The following is a 14482-nucleotide window of genomic DNA, read 5'->3' as shown; positions in this document are numbered from 1 at the left end:
CAAAAGTTATCGTCGGAACGATATTTGTGCACCAAGGGTAGCTCACGGCCAGTAAACACCTTCCGACCGGATTCATGACTCGCATCCACTAGTACACTCATCCGCTATAGCCTGTACGTCACTGAATCTAAACAAACCCCCGCTATAATTTGACCGCAAATGAAATGTCAGAACGAATTCCGTTTATCGAATCAAACGACACTATCACCCCGCCATAATAAAGACCGGACGTCTTTGAATTCACCATCCGGAAGAAAATAAAAAGATCCGAACCGAAACGTAGGAGGCGACGCACTAAACGTGCGTTTCAGTTCGCATCGATGTTCCAGAACCGAAAGATTGTTCGAAAAAAGTGGTAGATAGCCGAAAAAAGTGACAGGGGTGCAACACGAGGAATTCCGAGGAGGTCACCCATCCTAGTACTACTCTCGCCCAAGCACGCTTAACTTCGGAGTTCTGATGGGATCCAGTGCATTTGTGCTGGTATGATCGCACCCAGCATGCCTCTCCATTGTCAAAGTAATTAAGAGTTTCCACTCGCATTGTCGTACGAAGTCCGTTTAAATGAAAGTGCGAAAAAATCCTGCTAGATGACACCGGATGGACGATCCGAGCATGTCGGGAAGCCGGATGACCGCCATGGCTGTCATTGCGCGATGGATCTTCCCGAGTACCCCCGAATCAATATAAGAATCGCGACGATCTGACGGGCGGATCAAAAGTTATCGTCGGAACGATATTTGTGCACCAAGGGTAGCTCACGGCCAGTAAACACCTTCCGACCGGATTAATGACTCGCATCCACTAGTACACTCATCCGCTATAGCCTGTACGTCACTGAATCTAAACAAACCCCCGCTATAATTTGACCGCAAATGAAATGTCAGAACGAATTCCGTTTATCGAATCAAACGACACTATCACCCTGCCATAATAAAGACCGGACGTGTTTGAATTCACCATCCGGAAGAAAATAAAAAGATCCGAACTGAAACGTAGGAGGCGACGCACTAAACGTGCGTTTCAGTTCGCATCGATGTTCCAGAACCGAAAGATTGTTCGAAAAAAGTGGTAGATAGCCGAAAAAAGTGACAGGGGTGCAACACGAGGACTTCCCAGGAGGTCACCCATCCTAGTACTACTCTCGCCCAAGCACGCTTAACTTCGGAGTTCTGATGGGATCCAGTGCATTTGTGCTGGTATGATCGCACCCAGCATGCCTCTCCATTGTCAAAGTAATAAAGAGTTTCCACTCGCATTGTCGTACGAAGTCCGTTTAAATGAAAGTGCGAAAAAATCCTGCTAGATGACACCGGATGGACGATCCGAGCATGTCGGGAAGCCGGATGACGGCCAGGGCCGTCATCGCGCGATGGATCTTCCCGAGTACCCCCGAATCAATATAAGAATCGCGACGATCTGACGGGCGGATCAAAAGTTATCGTCGGAACGATATTTGTGCACCAAGGGTAGCTCACGGCCAGTAAACACCTTCCGACCGGATTCATGACTCGCATCCACTAGTACACTCATCCGCTATAGCCTGTACGTCACTGAATCTAAACAAACCCCCGCTATAATTTGACCGCAAATGAAATGTCAGAACGAATTCCGTTTATCGAATCAAACGACACTATCACCCTGCCATAATAAAGACCGGACGTGTTTGAATTCACCATCCGGAAGAAAATAAAAAGATCCGAACCGAAACGTAGGAGGCGACGCACTAAACGTGCGTTTCAGTTCGCATCGATGTTCCAGAACCGAAAGATTGTTCGAAAAAAGTGGTAGATAGCCGAAAAAAGTGACAGGGGTGCAACACGAGGACTTCCCAGGAGGTCACCCATCCTAGTACTACTCTCGCCCAAGCACGCTTAACTTCGGAGTTCTGATGGGATCCAGTGCATTTGTGCTGGTATGATCGCACCCAGCATGCCTCTCCATTGTCAAAGTAATTAAGAGTTTCCACTCGCATTGTCGTACGAAGTCCGTTTAAATGAAAGTGCGAAAAAATCCTGCTAGATGACACCGGATGGACGATCCGAGCATGTCGGGAAGCCGGATGACCGCCAGGGCTGTCATCGCGCGATGAATCTTCCCGAGTACCCCCGAATCAATATAAGAATCGCCACGATCTGACGGGCGGATCAAAAGTTATCGTCGGAACGATATTTGTGCACCAAGGGTAGCTCACGGCCAGTAAACACCTTCCGACCGGATTCATGACTCGCATCCACTAGTACACTCATCCGCTATAGCCTGTACGTCACTGAATCTAAACAAACCCCCGCTATAATTTGACTGCAAATGAAATGTCAGAACGAATTCCGTTTATCGAATCAAACGACACTATCACCCCGCCATAATAAAGACCGGACGTCTTTGAATTCACCATCCGGAAGAAAATAAAAAGATCCGAACCGAAACGTAGGAGGCGACGCACTAAACGTGCGTTTCAGTTCGCATCGATGTTCCAGAACCGAAAGATTGTTCGAAAAAAGTGGTAGATAGCCGAAAAAAGTGACAGGGGTGCAACACGAGGACTTCCCAGGAGGTCACCCATCCTAGTACTACTCTCGCCCAAGCACGCTTAACTTCGGAGTTCTGATGGGATCCAGTGCATTTGTGCTGGTATGATCGCACCCAGCATGCCTCTCCATTGTCAAAGTAATAAAGAGTTTCCACTCGCATTGTCGTACGAAGTCCGTTTAAATGAAAGTGCGAAAAAATCCTGCTAGATGACACCGGATGGACGATCCGAGCATGTCGGGAAGCCGGATGACCGCCAAGGCTGTCATCGCGCGATGGATCTTCCCGAGTACCCCCGAATCAATATAAGAATCGCGACGATCTGACGGGCGGATCAAAAGTTATCGTCGGAACGATATTTGTGCACCAAGGGTAGCTCACGGCCAGTAAACACCTTCCGACCGGATTCATGACTCGCATCCACTAGTACACTCATCCGCTATAGCCTGTACGTCACTGAATCTAAACAAACCCCCGCTATAATTTGACCGCAAATGAAATGTCAGAACGAATTCCGTTTATCGAATCAAACGACACTATCACCCCGCCATAATAAAGACCGGACGTCTTTGAATTCACCATCCGGAAGAAAATAAAAAGATCCGAACCGAAACGTAGGAGGCGACGCACTAAACGTGCGTTTCAGTTCGCATCGATGTTCCAGAACCGAAAGATTGTTCGAAAAAAGTGGTAGATAGCCGAAAAAAGTGACAGGGGTGCAACACGAGGACTTCCCAGGAGGTCACCCATCCTAGTACTACTCTCGCCCAAGCACGCTTAACTTCGGAGTTCTGATAGGATCCAGTGCATTTGTGCTGGTATGATCGCACCCAGCATGCCTCTCCATTGTCAAAGTAATAAAGAGTTTCCACTCGCATTGTCGTACGAAGTCCGTTTAAATGAAAGTGCGAAAAAATCCTGCTAGATGACACCGGATGGACGATCCGAGCATGTCGGGAAGCCGGATGACCGCCAGGGCTGTCATCGCGCGATGAATCTTCCCGAGTACCCCCGAATCAATATAAGAATCGCCACGATCTGACGGGCGGATCAAAAGTTATCGTCGGAACGATATTTGTGCACCAAGAGTAGCTCACGGCCAGTAAACACCTTCCGACCGGATTCATGACTCGCATCCACTAGTACACTCATCCGCTATAGCCTGTACGTCACTGAATCTAAACAAACCCCCGCTATAATTTGACCGCAAATGAAATGTCAGAACGAATTCCGTTTATCGAATCAAACGACACTATCACCCCGCCATAATAAAGACCGGACGTCTTTGAATTCACCATCCGGAAGAAAATAAAAAGATCCGAACCGAAACGTAGGAGGCGACGCACTAAACGTGCGTTTCAGTTCGCATCGATGTTCCAGAACCGAAAGATTGTTCGAAAAAAGTGGTAGATAGCCGAAAAAAGTGACAGGGGTGCAACACGAGGACTTCCCAGGAGGTCACCCATCCTAGTACTACTCTCGCCCAAGCACGCTTAACTTCGGAGTTCTGATGGGATCCAGTGCATTTGTGCTGGTATGATCGCACCCAGCATGCCTCTCCATTGTCAAAGTAATTAAGAGTTTCCACTCGCATTGTCGTACGAAGTCCGTTTAAATGAAAGTGCGAAAAAATCCTGCTAGATGACACCGGATGGACGATCCGAGCATGTCGGGAAGCCGGATGACCGCCAGGGCTGTCATCGCGCGATGGATCTTCCCGAGTACCCCCGAATCAATATAAGAATCGCGACGATCTGACGGGCGGATCAAAAGTTATCGTCGGAACGATATTTGTGCACCAAGGGTAGCTCACGGCCAGTAAACACCTTCCGACCGGATTCATGACTCGCATCCACTAGTACACTCATCCGCTATAGCCTGTACGTCACTGAATCTAAACAAACCCCCGCTATAATTTGACCGCACATGAAATGTCAGAACGAATTCCGTTTATCGAATCAAACGACACTATCACCCCGCCATAATAAAGACCGGACGTCTTTGAATTCACCATCCGGAAGAAAATAAAAAGATCCGAACCGAAACGTAGGAGGCGACGCACTAAACGTGCGTTTCAGTTCGCATCGATGTTCCAGAACCGAAAGATTGTTCGAAAAAAGTGGTAGATAGCCGAAAAAAGTGACAGGGGTGCAACACGAGGACTTCCCAGGAGGTCACCCATCCTAGTACTGCTCTCGCCCAAGCACGCTTAACTTCGGAGTTCTGATGGGATCCAGTGCATTTGTGCTGGTATGATCGCACCCAGCATGCCTCTCCATTGTCAAAGTAATAAAGAGTTTCCACTCGCATTGTCGTACGAAGTCCGTTTAAATGAAAGTGCGAAAAAATCCTGCTAGATGACACCGGATGGACGATCCGAGCATGTCGGGAAGCCGGATGACCGCCAGGGCTGTCATCGCGCGTTGAATCTTCCCGAGTACCCCCGAATCAATATAAGAATCGCCACGATCTGACGGGCGGATCAAAAGTTATCGTCGGAACGATATTTGTGCACCAAGGGTAGCTCACGGCCAGTAAACACCTTCCGACCGGATTCATGACTCGCATCCACTAGTACACTCATCCGCTATAGCCTGTACGTCACTGAATCTAAACAAACCCCCGCTATAATTTGACCGCAAATGAAATGTCAGAACGAATTCCGTTTATCGAATCAAACGACACTATCACCCCGCCATAATAAAGACCGGACGTGTTTGAATTCACCATCCGGAAGAAAATAAAAAGATCCGAACCGAAACGTAGGAGGCGACGCACTAAACGTGCGTTTCAGTTCGCATCGATGTTCCAGAACCGAAAGATTGTTCGAAAAAAGTGGTAGATAGCCGAAAAAAGTGACAGGGGTGCAACACGAGGACTTCCCAGGAGGTCACCCATCCTAGTACTACTCTCGCCCAAGCACGCTTAACTTCGGAGTTCTGATGGGATCCAGTGCATTTGTGCTGGTATGATCGCACCCAGCATGCCTCTCCATTGTCAAAGTAATAAAGAGTTTCCACTCGCATTGTCGTACGAAGTCCGTTTAAATGAAAGTGCGAAAAAATCCTGCTAGATGACACCGGATGGACGATCCGAGCATGTCGGGAAGCCGGATGACCGCCAGGGCTGTCATCGCGCGATGAATCTTCCCGAGTACCCCCGAATCAATATAAGAATCGCCACGATCTGACGGGCGGATCAAAAGTTATCGTCGGAACGATATTTGTGCACCAAGGGTAGCTCACGGCCAGTAAACACCTTCCGACCGGATTCATGACTCGCATCCACTAGTACACTCATCCGCTATAGCCTGTACGTCACTGAATCTAAACAAACCCCCGCTATAATTTGACTGCAAATGAAATGTCAGAACGAATTCCGTTTATCGAATCAAACGACACTATCACCCCGCCATAATAAAGACCGGACGTGTTTGAATTCACCATCCGGAAGAAAATAAAAAGATCCGAACCGAAACGTAGGAGGCGACGCACTAAACGTGCGTTTCAGTTCGCATCGATGTTCCAGAACCGAAAGATTGTTCGAAAAAAGTGGTAGATAGCCGAAAAAAGTAACAGGGGTGCAACACGAGGACTTCCCAGGAGGTCACCCATCCTAGTACTGCTCTCGCCCAAGCACGCTTAACTTCGGAGTTCTGATGGGATCCAGTGCATTTGTGCTGGTATGATCGCACCCAGCATGCCTCTCCATTGTCAAAGTAATAAAGAGTTTCCACTCGCATTGTCGTACGAAGTCCGTTTAAATGAAAGTGCGAAAAAATCCTGCTAGATGACACCGGATGGACGATCCGAGCATGTCGGGAAGCCGGATGACCGCCAGGGCTGTCATCGCGCGATGAATCTTCCCGAGTACCCCCGAATCAATATAAGAATCGCCACGATCTGACGGGCGGATCAAAAGTTATCGTCGGAACGATATTTGTGCACCAAGGGTAGCTCACGGCCAGTAAACACCTTCCGACCGGATTCATGACTCGCATCCACTAGTACACTCATCCGCTATAGCCTGTACGTCACTGAATCTAAACAAACCCCCGCTATAATTTGACTGCAAATGAAATGTCAGAACGAATTCCGTTTATCGAATCAAACGACACTATCACCCCGCCATAATAAAGACCGGACGTCTTTGAATTCACCATCCGGAAGAAAATAAAAAGATCCGAACCGAAACGTAGGAGGCGACGCACTAAACGTGCGTTTCAGTTCGCATCGATGTTCCAGAACCGAAAGATTGTTCGAAAAAAGTGGTAGATAGCCGAAAAAAGTGACAGGGGTGCAACACGAGGACTTCCCAGGAGGTCACCCATCCTAGTACTACTCTCGCCCAAGCACGCTTAACTTCGGAGTTCTGATGGGATCCAGTGCATTTGTGCTGGTATGATCGCACCCAGCATGCCTCTCCATTGTCAAAGTAATAAAGAGTTTCCACTCGCATTGTCGTACGAAGTCCGTTTAAATGAAAGTGCGAAAAAATCCTGCTAGATGACACCGGATGGACGATCCGAGCATGTCGGGAAGCCGGATGACCGCCAGGGCTGTCATCGCGCGATGGATCTTCCCGAGTACCCCCGAATCAATATAAGAATCGCGACGATCTGACGGGCGGATCAAAAGTTATCGTCGGAACGATATTTGTGCACCAAGGGTAGCTCACGGCCAGTAAACACCTTCCGACCGGATTCATGACTCGCATCCACTAGTACACTCATCCGCTATAGCCTGTACGTCACTGAATCTAAACAAACCCCCGCTATAATTTGACCGCAAATGAAATGTCAGAACGAATTCCGTTTATCGAATCAAACGACACTATCACCCCGCCATAATAAAGACCGGACGTCTTTGAATTCACCATCCGGAAGAAAATAAAAAGATCCGAACCGAAACGTAGGAGGCGACGCACTAAACGTGCGTTTCAGTTCGCATCGATGTTCCAGAACCGAAAGATTGTTCGAAAAAAGTGGTAGATAGCCGAAAAAAGTGACAGGGGTGCAACACGAGGACTTCCCAGGAGGTCACCCATCCTAGTACTACTCTCGCCCAAGCACGCTTAACTTCGGAGTTCTGATGGGATCCAGTGCATTTGTGCTGGTATGATCGCACCCAGCATGCCTCTCCATTGTCAAAGTAATAAAGAGTTTCCACTCGCATTGTCGTACGAAGTCCGTTTAAATGAAAGTGCGAAAAAATCCTGCTAGATGACACCGGATGGACGATCCGAGCATGTCGGGAAGCCGGATGACGGCCAGGGCCGTCATCGCGCGATGGATCTTCCCGAGTACCCCCGAATCAATATAAGAATCGCGACGATCTGACGGGCGGATCAAAAGTTATCGTCGGAACGATATTTGTGCACCAAGGGTAGCTCACGGCCAGTAAACACCTTCCGACCGGATTCATGACTCGCATCCACTAGTACACTCATCCGCTATAGCCTGTACGTCACTGAATCTAAACAAACCCCCGCTATAATTTGACCGCAAATGAAATGTCAGAACGAATTCCGTTTATCGAATCAAACGACACTATCACCCTGCCATAATAAAGACCGGACGTGTTTGAATTCACCATCCGGAAGAAAATAAAAAGATCCGAACCGAAACGTAGGAGGCGACGCACTAAACGTGCGTTTCAGTTCGCATCGATGTTCCAGAACCGAAAGATTGTTCGAAAAAAGTGGTAGATAGCCGAAAAAAGTGACAGGGGTGCAACACGAGGACTTCCCAGGAGGTCACCCATCCTAGTACTACTCTCGCCCAAGCACGCTTAACTTCGGAGTTCTGATGGGATCCAGTGCATTTGTGCTGGTATGATCGCACCCAGCATGCCTCTCCATTGTCAAAGTAATTAAGAGTTTCCACTCGCATTGTCGTACGAAGTCCGTTTAAATGAAAGTGCGAAAAAATCCTGCTAGATGACACCGGATGGACGATCCGAGCATGTCGGGAAGCCGGATGACCGCCAGGGCTGTCATCGCGCGATGAATCTTCCCGAGTACCCCCGAATCAATATAAGAATCGCCACGATCTGACGGGCGGATCAAAAGTTATCGTCGGAACGATATTTGTGCACCAAGGGTAGCTCACGGCCAGTAAACACCTTCCGACCGGATTCATGACTCGCATCCACTAGTACACTCATCCGCTATAGCCTGTACGTCACTGAATCTAAACAAACCCCCGCTATAATTTGACTGCAAATGAAATGTCAGAACGAATTCCGTTTATCGAATCAAACGACACTATCACCCCGCCATAATAAAGACCGGACGTCTTTGAATTCACCATCCGGAAGAAAATAAAAAGATCCGAACCGAAACGTAGGAGGCGACGCACTAAACGTGCGTTTCAGTTCGCATCGATGTTCCAGAACCGAAAGATTGTTCGAAAAAAGTGGTAGATAGCCGAAAAAAGTGACAGGGGTGCAACACGAGGACTTCCCAGGAGGTCACCCATCCTAGTACTACTCTCGCCCAAGCACGCTTAACTTCGGAGTTCTGATGGGATCCAGTGCATTTGTGCTGGTATGATCGCACCCAGCATGCCTCTCCATTGTCAAAGTAATAAAGAGTTTCCACTCGCATTGTCGTACGAAGTCCGTTTAAATGAAAGTGCGAAAAAATCCTGCTAGATGACACCGGATGGACGATCCGAGCATGTCGGGAAGCCGGATGACCGCCAGGGCTGTCATCGCGCGATGGATCTTCCCGAGTACCCCCGAATCAATATAAGAATCGCGACGATCTGACGGGCGGATCAAAAGTTATCGTCGGAACGATATTTGTGCACCAAGGGTAGCTCACGGCCAGTAAACACCTTCCGACCGGATTCATGACTCGCATCCACTAGTACACTCATCCGCTATAGCCTGTACGTCACTGAATCTAAACAAACCCCCGCTATAATTTGACCGCAAATGAAATGTCAGAACGAATTCCGTTTATCGAATCAAACGACACTATCACCCCGCCATAATAAAGACCGGACGTCTTTGAATTCACCATCCGGAAGAAAATAAAAAGATCCGAACCGAAACGTAGGAGGCGACGCACTAAACGTGCGTTTCAGTTCGCATCGATGTTCCAGAACCGAAAGATTGTTCGAAAAAAGTGGTAGATAGCCGAAAAAAGTGACAGGGGTGCAACACGAGGACTTCCCAGGAGGTCACCCATCCTAGTACTACTCTCGCCCAAGCACGCTTAACTTCGGAGTTCTGATGGGATCCAGTGCATTTGTGCTGGTATGATCGCACCCAGCATGCCTCTCCATTGTCAAAGTAATAAAGAGTTTCCACTCGCATTGTCGTACGAAGTCCGTTTAAATGAAAGTGCGAAAAAATCCTGCTAGATGACACCGGATGGACGATCCGAGCATGTCGGGAAGCCGGATGACGGCCAGGGCGGTCATCGCGCGTTGAATCTTCCCGAGTACCCCCGAATCAATATAAGAATCGCCACGATCTGACGGGCGGATCAAAAGTTTTCGTCGGAACGATATTTGTGCACCAAGGGTAGCTCACGGCCAGTAAACACCTTCCGACCGGATTCATGACTCGCATCCACTAGTACACTCATCCGCTATAGCCTGTACGTCACTGAATCTAAACAAACCCCCGCTATAATTTGACCGCAAATGAAATGTCAGAACGAATTCCGTTTATCGAATCAAACGACACTATCACCCCGCCATAATAAAGACCGGACGTCTTTGAATTCACCATCCGGAAGAAAATAAAAAGATCCGAACCGAAACGTAGGAGGCGACGCACTAAACGTGCGTTTCAGTTCGCATCGATGTTCCAGAACCGAAAGATTGTTCGAAAAAAGTGGTAGATAGCCGAAAAAAGTGACAGGGGTGCAACACGAGGACTTCCCAGGAGGTCACCCATCCTAGTACTACTCTCGCCCAAGCACGCTTAACTTCGGAGTTCTGATGGGATCCAGTGCATTTGTGCTGGTATGATCGCACCCAGCATGCCTCTCCATTGTCAAAGTAATAAAGAGTTTCCACTCGCATTGTCGTACGAAGTCCGTTTAAATGAAAGTGCGAAAAAATCCTGCTAGATGACACCGGATGGACGATCCGAGCATGTCGGGAAGCCGGACGACGGCCAGGGCGGTCATCGCGCGATGAATCTTCCCGAGTACCCCCGAATCAATATAAGAATCGCCACGATCTGACGGGCGGATCAAAAGTTATCGTCGGAACGATATTTGTGCACCAAGGGTAGCTCACGGCCAGTAAACACCTTCCGACCGGATTCATGACTCGCATCCACTAGTACACTCATCCGCTATAGCCTGTACGTCACTGAATCTAAACAAACCCCCGCTATAATTTGACCGCAAATGAAATGTCAGAACGAATTCCGTTTATCGAATCAAACGACACTATCACCCCGCCATAATAAAGACCGGACGTGTTTGAATTCACCATCCGGAAGAAAATAAAAAGATCCGAACCGAAACGTAGGAGGCGACGCACTAAACGTGCGTTTCAGTTCGCATCGATGTTCCAGAACCGAAAGATTGTTCGAAAAAAGTGGTAGATAGCCGAAAAAAGTGACAGGGGTGCAACACGAGGACTTCCCAGGAGGTCACCCATCCTAGTACTACTCTCGCCCAAGCACGCTTAACTTCGGAGTTCTGATGGGATCCAGTGCATTTGTGCTGGTATGATCGCACCCAGCATGCCTCTCCATTGTCAAAGTAATTAAGAGTTTCCACTCGCATTGTCGTACGAAGTCCGTTTAAATGAAAGTGCGAAAAAATCCTGCTAGATGACACCGGATGGACGATCCGAGCATGTCGGGAAGCCGGATGACCGCCAGGGCTGTCATCGCGCGTTGAATCTTCCCGAGTACCCCCGAATCAATATAAGAATCGCCACGATCTGACGGGCGGATCAAAAGTTATCGTCGGAACGATATTTGTGCACCAAGGGTAGCTCACGGCCAGTAAACACCTTCCGACCGGATTCATGACTCGCATCCACTAGTACACTCATCCGCTATAGCCTGTACGTCACTGAATCTAAACAAACCCCCGCTATAATTTGACCGCAAATGAAATGTCAGAACGAATTCCGTTTATCGAATCAAACGACACTATCACCCCGCCATAATAAAGACCGGACGTGTTTGAATTCACCATCCGGAAGAAAATAAAAAGATCCGAACCGAAACGTAGGAGGCGACGCACTAAACGTGCGTTTCAGTTCGCATCGATGTTCCAGAACCGAAAGATTGTTCGAAAAAAGTGTGTGGGACCCGATCCCGCGAGAGGGGTGGTGGCGCGAGCCGCCACGCACTATCTCTTGGTCTCTCGTACCCACGCGATTGGCGTGTGCCTTTCATTATTGATTTTAATTCGTCTTTTATGTGAACTTGGGATCACTAAGGCAATCCGAATTCCACACAAAAGAGACTGACAGAGTCGCCACCTAGATGTGGGATCTAGGACCCATAATTAACCAGAAATCTAGACTCGCTACCTGGTTACAAGAATGGAAGGTATGGGGATTTATCCACCACATGCACCATTCCTGCCCGATAATCGGTCTTCAATTCCAAAAGTTAACTCTTTTAAATTCATTTTAAATGGCTCATTCAACTCTCTGTTAATGTGCGAACTATGTGACATGCATCCTATGATCTAATTTCAATGTGAATCCTAAATGTGTATCTTGATTTCTTAATTGGTTTGGATTCAATCTAAGTGAAAGTTCTCCTAAAATTCTAATTTCATGGAAAATCCTAAGTGATTTGATTGTTTCAACAGTTTTAAAAGTGATTAGCCCGAGTCCTCAGATGGTCTGGTATTCATCCAAAGAAGCCTACGTATCCCCGCCTCCACGAGAATCAAGGCAACGTAGTTCTTCGCGCCTATTCTAAGCTAGGATGCCTAAGACACCTAGACTTCTATCCTAGACTCGATCTAAAAGACCGAACCGGTTATTAAAGTTTCTTGTACGATTATTTAAATTTCAGTGAATTGTGGATTTTATGACACCCTATATGCCCTAACTAAATGCAGATTAGCCCTAAGCTAATGCGGGTGGTTCTTACAACCTATGTGTGACTAGGCTGTATTTCCTAAGGAAAACCAAGGGTGGACTAGCGTATCCTACTCTAGTCATCACTCGGCGATGTGGATCGCCAACTGACCGGACGGAGGCGCTCCTATAACTCTAGGACAGACCTCTAACTCTAAAACAAGCACACAGCAAATAATCAATCAAACAACCTATCAAAAGAAAAACCCTAACTCTAAAATTCTCTATCGAGGAGAAACTCCTAACTCTAGAGGAAGGTCTTTTGAAAACAATATTTTAAAGGTTTTTGAAGAAGGTTTAAAACGTTTATTTACAAAAAAAGTTTGGCTGGACTTGGGATATAAATCCCAAGCTGCCCTACGTACCTCGTAAGAGGATCAAGCCAACGTAGTTCGAAACGAACTCTCAAACTACGCTTCTAAAAGAAACACTCACACTTCAGATTTTTTAAGGTTTTTTTATATTTTCAAATGTTTTTGATATTTTTAAAGTTTTCAAATGTTTTTGAGTTTTAAATTTCTAATGTTTTTGGATTTTAAAGCTTTTCCAATGCTCAGGACCTTAAAATATTTTTAATCTTAAAGGGAACACGCAAGTAATACCACAAACTAGGGCAAAGCCCTAAAGCAAAAGGGGAAACCCCGAATAAGCAATTAGCGTCTCAAAGAGACAAACCACAACAAGAAAGATAGCGTCCCAAGAAGAGAGAAAACGATCCAAGATCCCAAGCAAGCAAAGCTCTAATAAGACTGAGTTAGCCTCTAATCAAAAGCGAAGTAATCAACAACTCTAAAGGAGAAACTCCGAACTAACAACACTAAAGAGGGGAACAGATGAGTCAGAGACTCTCTAATACTACAACTTAGAGGAGGAATGAGTCAAAGACTCCCAAAAAACGCCAACAGAAGAACCAATGAGTCAAAGACTCCCTAGTAATACCACAAAAGAACGAATGAGTCAAAGACTCTCTAATAATACCTACTAAGAAAACGAAGTGAATCAAAGACTCTCTAAAAGAAAAGGAAACACGAGTCAGAGACTCCACTAACACCCACTAAAGGATAGATGAGTCAAAGACTCTATAAAAGAAATGGAAACATGAGTCAAAGACTCCACTAACACCAACTAAAGATAAATGAGTCAAAGACTCTCTAAGAGAAAAGGAAACACGAATTTGAACATTTGGCAGAGGTAAAACACCCAGCCGGGCCGGACAGCTACCTAGCCCTAGGGTGCAACAAATGTGCAACCCAATACCCATAAGGGTAGGGGTATGAAGCCAAGCCGAGTATGGTGTTCTCCCAAAACCAAACGGCGCACAAAGAGGACTAACGAGAGAATGAGACCGGGCGGGTCTCCCAAACAAACACAAAGATGGGCTCCAAGTAACCTTATCATTGCCCTTGCAAGGGGGAAGCAAGGCTAAGACAACTAATTGACCAAATTGGTCTCTAATTAACAGAGGCACAAATTGAGGTGCAACCTCAGAGAGGATTCTACAAATGAGGCAAAGCAGACCTTCTTAAGGAATTAAGATGTGACAGAATTTAAGGTCCTTTAGAGATTTTAAGATGATTTTCAATTAATTTCGGATTTTCAATGAATTTTATCAATTTTAATCATATGAGTGATTTTACAAGTGAAGTTGTTGCAAACGAACTCAAAATGAGTTGAAACTTCTCCAGCAACAAGATATGATGAGATGTAACTTACTGGAATATTTTTATAGATTATTACATTAAACTCATATTTAATTTGGATTTAAAAATTAATTGACCAGATTGCAAAAATAACACAGAAACTACTAGAAATAGAAATCTAAATTCCATGAAATTTCTACAGTAGTAAGATATAAGTGAAAATAGCGTGCTGTGAGAT

The 14482-nt window shown here is 46.6% G+C and overlaps 16 non-coding genes across 16 annotated transcripts; all 16 read right to left on the bottom strand.

Annotated features, from left to right (window-relative positions):
• Nucleotides 1-378: 378 nt before the first annotated feature.
• Nucleotides 379-497, bottom strand: LOC143873634 (5S ribosomal RNA). The gene has a single exon (XR_013248336.1). It is a non-coding gene; the product is annotated as a 5S ribosomal RNA (ribosomal RNA).
• A 597-nt stretch (nucleotides 498-1094) lies between these two features.
• On the bottom strand, nucleotides 1095-1213 carry LOC143870781 (5S ribosomal RNA). Its single transcript, XR_013245562.1, has one exon. It is a non-coding gene; the product is annotated as a 5S ribosomal RNA (ribosomal RNA).
• A 597-nt stretch (nucleotides 1214-1810) lies between these two features.
• Nucleotides 1811-1929, bottom strand: LOC143870780 (5S ribosomal RNA). The gene has a single exon (XR_013245561.1). It is a non-coding gene; the product is annotated as a 5S ribosomal RNA (ribosomal RNA).
• A 597-nt stretch (nucleotides 1930-2526) lies between these two features.
• On the bottom strand, nucleotides 2527-2645 carry LOC143870779 (5S ribosomal RNA). Its single transcript, XR_013245560.1, has one exon. It is a non-coding gene; the product is annotated as a 5S ribosomal RNA (ribosomal RNA).
• Nucleotides 2646-3242: 597 nt separating this feature from the next.
• On the bottom strand, nucleotides 3243-3361 carry LOC143873831 (5S ribosomal RNA). Its single transcript, XR_013248528.1, has one exon. It is a non-coding gene; the product is annotated as a 5S ribosomal RNA (ribosomal RNA).
• Nucleotides 3362-3958: 597 nt separating this feature from the next.
• LOC143870778 (5S ribosomal RNA) lies at nucleotides 3959-4077 on the bottom strand. The gene has a single exon (XR_013245559.1). It is a non-coding gene; the product is annotated as a 5S ribosomal RNA (ribosomal RNA).
• Nucleotides 4078-4674: 597 nt separating this feature from the next.
• LOC143873194 (5S ribosomal RNA) lies at nucleotides 4675-4793 on the bottom strand. Its single transcript, XR_013247915.1, has one exon. It is a non-coding gene; the product is annotated as a 5S ribosomal RNA (ribosomal RNA).
• A 597-nt stretch (nucleotides 4794-5390) lies between these two features.
• On the bottom strand, nucleotides 5391-5509 carry LOC143870777 (5S ribosomal RNA). The gene has a single exon (XR_013245558.1). It is a non-coding gene; the product is annotated as a 5S ribosomal RNA (ribosomal RNA).
• Nucleotides 5510-6106: 597 nt separating this feature from the next.
• LOC143873193 (5S ribosomal RNA) lies at nucleotides 6107-6225 on the bottom strand. The gene has a single exon (XR_013247914.1). It is a non-coding gene; the product is annotated as a 5S ribosomal RNA (ribosomal RNA).
• Nucleotides 6226-6822: 597 nt separating this feature from the next.
• Nucleotides 6823-6941, bottom strand: LOC143870775 (5S ribosomal RNA). The gene has a single exon (XR_013245557.1). It is a non-coding gene; the product is annotated as a 5S ribosomal RNA (ribosomal RNA).
• A 597-nt stretch (nucleotides 6942-7538) lies between these two features.
• On the bottom strand, nucleotides 7539-7657 carry LOC143870774 (5S ribosomal RNA). The gene has a single exon (XR_013245556.1). It is a non-coding gene; the product is annotated as a 5S ribosomal RNA (ribosomal RNA).
• A 597-nt stretch (nucleotides 7658-8254) lies between these two features.
• LOC143870773 (5S ribosomal RNA) lies at nucleotides 8255-8373 on the bottom strand. Its single transcript, XR_013245555.1, has one exon. It is a non-coding gene; the product is annotated as a 5S ribosomal RNA (ribosomal RNA).
• Nucleotides 8374-8970: 597 nt separating this feature from the next.
• Nucleotides 8971-9089, bottom strand: LOC143870772 (5S ribosomal RNA). Its single transcript, XR_013245554.1, has one exon. It is a non-coding gene; the product is annotated as a 5S ribosomal RNA (ribosomal RNA).
• A 597-nt stretch (nucleotides 9090-9686) lies between these two features.
• LOC143870770 (5S ribosomal RNA) lies at nucleotides 9687-9805 on the bottom strand. The gene has a single exon (XR_013245551.1). It is a non-coding gene; the product is annotated as a 5S ribosomal RNA (ribosomal RNA).
• Nucleotides 9806-10402: 597 nt separating this feature from the next.
• On the bottom strand, nucleotides 10403-10521 carry LOC143870769 (5S ribosomal RNA). The gene has a single exon (XR_013245550.1). It is a non-coding gene; the product is annotated as a 5S ribosomal RNA (ribosomal RNA).
• A 597-nt stretch (nucleotides 10522-11118) lies between these two features.
• Nucleotides 11119-11237, bottom strand: LOC143870768 (5S ribosomal RNA). Its single transcript, XR_013245549.1, has one exon. It is a non-coding gene; the product is annotated as a 5S ribosomal RNA (ribosomal RNA).
• Nucleotides 11238-14482: the final 3245 nt, after the last annotated feature.

Source organism: Tasmannia lanceolata, unplaced genomic scaffold (assembly GCF_043159265.1).
Source record: "Tasmannia lanceolata isolate RefF3 unplaced genomic scaffold, GAP_Taslan_0.1 ptg000003l, whole genome shotgun sequence".
Taxonomy (NCBI): domain Eukaryota; kingdom Viridiplantae; phylum Streptophyta; class Magnoliopsida; order Canellales; family Winteraceae; genus Tasmannia; species Tasmannia lanceolata.
This window is presented reverse-complemented; position numbering and strand designations above follow the sequence as displayed.